At 47.6% G+C, this 5116-nt stretch overlaps 1 long non-coding RNA gene across 1 annotated transcript; it reads left to right on the forward strand.

Annotated features, from left to right (window-relative positions):
• Nucleotides 1-3456: 3456 nt before the first annotated feature.
• On the forward strand, nucleotides 3457-4297 carry LOC111258149. Its single transcript, XR_002678725.1, has 2 exons — nucleotides 3457-3822; nucleotides 3937-4297. It is a non-coding gene; the product is annotated as an uncharacterized LOC111258149 (long non-coding RNA).
• The last annotated feature ends 819 nt before the right edge of the window (nucleotides 4298-5116 follow it).

Below are 5116 nucleotides of genomic sequence, written 5' to 3' on the forward strand. Positions count from 1 at the left end.
GGAAACAGGCAGCTGGCGAGTTGGGGGAAGCGGGTTTGAGCGGAGAGGGGAAGTTCCTTAAGAGCTTAAGCAGCAACGCTCAAGTGCGAGCAGAGTAAGGTGCGGCGAAGCAGCGATGGTGAAGGAAACTCCGGTAGGGGCTCTGGTACTCCCTTTTATAGTTGCGCGGAAGAGAGAGAGAGAGAGAGTTTGAGCAGCGCGAAGATCAGATCGAAGAGGGTGGAGTGCTCTGCCGTGGCGGCGATTGGGCGGCGCCTCCATTGGCCGGCGAAGCGGAGCTTCGGGGACAGGGTCTTTGGTCATTGGGCACTGGAGATAAAGCCGGCGTAGGCGCGGTTTTGCCGGGATGAAGAGTTGGCGAGGGTGAGCACGGTCTGGTCACGTCAAGCGGCGGATTGGGGGTGGCGACTCGACTAGCGTGTGATAGGAAGGAAAGGCACTGCAAGCGAGGTCGCTGCAGACGAGGTGACAGGGTGAGGGGTGACGCTTGCAAGCGCAGATCAGTGGCTTTGCCGGGGCACGTTACTGGCGAGGCGGAAAAAGGAGCTGTCTCTGCCAGAGCTGTGGTTGGCGAGGACGGTATCGTCGTGGAGCGCGCGCGTGGGCAGCGCAACTGCGAGGGAGACGGAAAAGCTGGAAGGCATCGAGGCGCGCGGTCGGGGATCCGGGCGAGATGATGGGTGCGGGAGGTGAGGCGGTCTGGCGCGGCGGCGGCCAATCCTCTGTCGCAGTGGCGACAGAGCGCCTTGGCGTGGCTGGCAAGGGTGCGTGCGGGATGAGGCGAGGCAGAAAGGACTGCAGGGGCTTCCGCGCGCGATTGGGAAGGAGGCGCGCTGATCTATCTTGTCGCGGCCGGCGACTGGGCGAGGTGGTGCTCGTCAGGGAGGTTGAGCCACGCGGCAGAGAAGCTCTGAAGCGGGGCGCATGCGGCTCTGGCGCGTCTGACTCGAGAGATCCGTGGGATCTGGTTTTGGGTCCACCATCCAGTCTCTGGCTCTCCCATAGCTCTAAGATTTAGAGGAACACTGGTTTCGGGACTTTAGAGAAGAGCTGCCTTTTGCTGGGTTGGTGCGATTTTGCTAGGTTTTCGGGGTTGGGCTTGATGGAGACTGCAGATGTGGGATTTGCCTGGAGATTAACTCGGCTAATTAAAACAAGGTCGTTACAATATTTTAAGCATATTACTAGCTATGCAACTTCAATAAAAAATGGAACAAAGTACAGATAAATACCTTGGCAGCGGGAGCAGTAACAACGAACCTGACATGCAAGTAACCTACAAGTTAAATGTTAAAGCTTATATTTTGAAGGGTGAGATAACAAAAAAGAAATCTAAGTTTGGACTGTGGAAAACATACTCTGCTGTAATGTCGATTTCAACACTCTATCTGGACCAACAACTGAATGATTTGAGCGGCCAAATCATCTACATGTGCAGGTATCATAAGTTCAATCCCGTCATCATCCTTGAATTTCTCTTTCCAAGGCTTAAAAGACTTGTCCTGGAACAAGAAGAAAACCCAACAAATAAAAGATATTGGGGTGATTCACAGGAGCAAATTAAGAAAAAGGAGAATATTTGTTTATAACAGCGACATTAAAGGGATAATTCACCTATACTTGTGTTGTTAACTGTGTGTATTTGAGCTCATTTGGCCAATGTACTTGTACATATTTCGCCAAATGACATGATAGAGAAGTGGATCAAGAGTTTTTTTATGAGGAAAAGGCATCTCCAGTTTTACTGTACCCATCTACACTTTTTGCTAAAATATGGACAGATTTTTCTAAGATAGGTTAACCGCTATCAAAGTATTAGTTCAAACATGGTAAATTTAATCATGCGAAATAAATTAAAATGAGAAAGAAACTTACAAAGCGATGCTCTACGCCATGAGTGAACTCATCCCGCATGAGACTGAAGATGCTATTCTTCTTGTTTTGGTAACCTTTCCCCCTACTCTCAGCCTTAGCAATTATATCCTTAAACACTGCCAGTTTTGAGAGGCGCCTGAGATAATCAGTATTGCTAGGCATTTCAGCATCCAATATTATCTGTTGCCATTTCAGCTGCTCAGACTGACACAAGCTTTTATACTTCTTTCTCAAGAGCACTAGCAACATACCCCTATCAATGGACTCAATGCAGGAGATATGTGTCTCAATATATAGTCTTTCATTTCTCAATAATGTCGGATAACTCCGTGATTCAAGAAATACAATTAGATTCTCTAAATAGGGTGGGTACTTTGTGTTCAAGGAGAAGATGGACCTTATCGGACGAACCAACTCTCTCAAATTAGCTTTCAGGTTATGTGAATCAAGGTTCAGTCTAGCAATGATTAAAAACCTTAACATGTTCATTGACAATCTTGAAATGCTCTAGTGTAAACTGGCCTACCCAGCTCTTGCCCTTAGCAAATGTCTTGGTGAAACATTTCAACAATGACAAAAGGATTCTGCAGCCTTTCTTCTCCATATTTACAGATTCCTCACCATCTAGGCAAGGAACTTTCCTTAAAAACTTGCCTTTATTTTCATCACAATATTTAGCAAGGCTAGGAGGCCTAGAATATATATAATTTAATTATGAGACTAAATCCAAAATGTAGCATGTGTTTCACCTTTTCTATTATGGATTTTGAACTTTGAAAATTTGTAGGTTTTGGAGGAGATTGGCCCGGGTTGCTTTGCGCATATAAATACTAGAAATTTAAGTTGGTATCTGTTGTAAATTTGAGAAACTTGAGATTTTAACGAACTTTATCAATAACGCTGCAAAAAAAACACGATGTTCCAACTGGCGCATCGGATGGACATGGGCCTGTATTACCCAATTAGCCCGTAGACAGGCCCAAAGGAAATAGACGTGAGTGGATTATAACAAATTATTTTGGGAGCTAATTTTTGAAAGGTGTTGGAGGAAGGGATTTTTTTACTCCCTGGTCCAAAAATAACATTTTAGGACTATAATTTTGTAGCATTGCTGGAGATGCTCTAAGGATCTCTGCGGGCACCCGATGGCAAAAAGTGACTGATTTAGTTGTGTTTTTTCAATCGGTTTTTGCTAGGTAAGGTAGCCGTGGGTTGTTCTTTTGGCTGAGGTTCAGTTGTTTCTTCAAAATCTGACTCCATTGGACTGCATGATCTCTCTTTGTATCAAAAGCATATGGAAACAACGATCAAAGATGTCCGAATTGATTTTGGATATTTCCGAATCTAAACATCTCGATTTTGTTTTCGTTGTGAAAAAAAAAATAACCATCGATTCGGTCGTGTCCTCTAAAACGGGTCCTCTCTCACGTCTCACTTCGCACGGTTGCCACTGGTTATTACTGCTTGTGCATTTTCCGTGTGAAAAATATTACTAGCTGTTTTCCTCACTGGGCCCGCTTGTCAGCCCCCACCCCTTCTGTTTCTTCCTCCCCTTCCCTCAATCCCTCCCAATTCCTTTCCTCGTCCCCAAACGCACCACCCCAGCTCCAGCTCCAGGCTCCAGCTCCAATGGCGCCGCCGCATCAATCGCCCCCTTCCTCTCCTTCCCCGCGGTACCCTCTCCGCGTCCAACGCTATGTGTGCCCCCGCCGGGACCGCTTCGTTCGCCGGGAGCTGGCGGCGGCGCCGGTTCGCCGGCCGCCGCGGGCTGAATGAGGAGCGGCGGGAACGGCGCGGAGCCCTCCGGCGCTACCGCGCTTCCCTCCACCACGAATCTGGCTGGGGGACGCGCGCGCCGCTGCGAAATGGCGGGGGCGCGCGCCCCGTCCGCAGGTCAGCCGGGGCGCCGAGGCCGAGCCCGCGGTGATACAATCATACAAGCAGCAGGTAATTAGTTAAGCGCGGCCCTAGTCTTCTTCTACTACTACTACTATGCTTGCCGCTCGTTTGCTGCTTTGATCCGCTAACCCGCCGGCCATTGGTGGCCGCTGCAACTGCAAGAAAGGACCCCAACGATTTCGGTAGCTGACTTCGCACGGCACGAAGGTGGAGGTGGATAGTCAGATAAGATTCCGCACAGCAGCCCCTGGAGTTTTCAAACTTGCCTGCCGCCTCAACTGAAATGAAAACGGCCACCACGCTGATCACACGCCCATATTGTAGGGATTTGGCTGGGCATTAACCAGGCCAGGCTTTGCCTATATGTATCGTCATGTAACCTGTTGCATAAACATCGATTGCTGCATATACTGTTATATAGGACGATACGGCTATGCCTAAACAAAGCAATGGCATGCGTCACCATTGTACTGTTTGCTTGATTTATGGGCATGCATCACCATTGCACTGTTTGCTTGCTTTATGAGTTAACTGAAAATGCGGAGTTCATATGAAAAATATAATAAGACCTTTCTTGTCGGTTATGAGACCACAGTTATTGTCTCATATAATTAGCAAATCGGCGAGTTGATGATGGGTAACCTGTCTAGCAAAGGCTTGCAAGAAACACTAACATGTTGCTTGGGGCGGCTGACGGATTGATAAGAGAAAATAGCAACTGCAAAATATAAAAGGTTATCAAGTTGTCTGCAGGCAAGATATTAACATACTCAAGTGTGGAGCAGGTGATGCTTTTAGCTAATGGGTTCGCTTGTTAAGAATGAATCTAGCACCAGCCATCTCAGAGGTCAGAGCATGATGGCGTACGCCCAAACGTAGAACCATTGAAGTTGACTTTCTCTCCATACCTCATGTCAATGGCCAGATTAGCGCGTTTTAGGACATTTTTATTTTATGCCTTACAATTTTGGTTAGCTTCTAATCCTGGTGTTGGTTCAAATTCAATTTCCTAGTATCTTTATGTTGCTTGGTACAACTGGAACTCCCAATGTCAGTTTTTAAGTTGCACTTTCTTGGCATTTTAGGGGGTGTTTGGGAGCACTCCACTCCACGAAAAACTGCTCCACTCCACCAACTCCGAAAATTTTGCAGCCAAACGCGTCTAGCTCTAGCAACTCCGGCTCCAGGAAAAAGGTGGAGCAGGGGGGTAGATCCACGTTTTTTGTGGAGTACCTCAAGAGGTGCTCCAAAAACCCCCTTTACAGACCTCCTCGTGGAGTTGGTGGGTATTTACCCACCATTGCCACTCGTTACACAGGTTACCGGTTCGCGAAACAAAAAA

Source organism: Setaria italica, chromosome VIII (assembly GCF_000263155.2).
Source record: "Setaria italica strain Yugu1 chromosome VIII, Setaria_italica_v2.0, whole genome shotgun sequence".
In the NCBI taxonomy this organism is placed as follows: Eukaryota; Viridiplantae; Streptophyta; class Magnoliopsida; order Poales; family Poaceae; genus Setaria; species Setaria italica.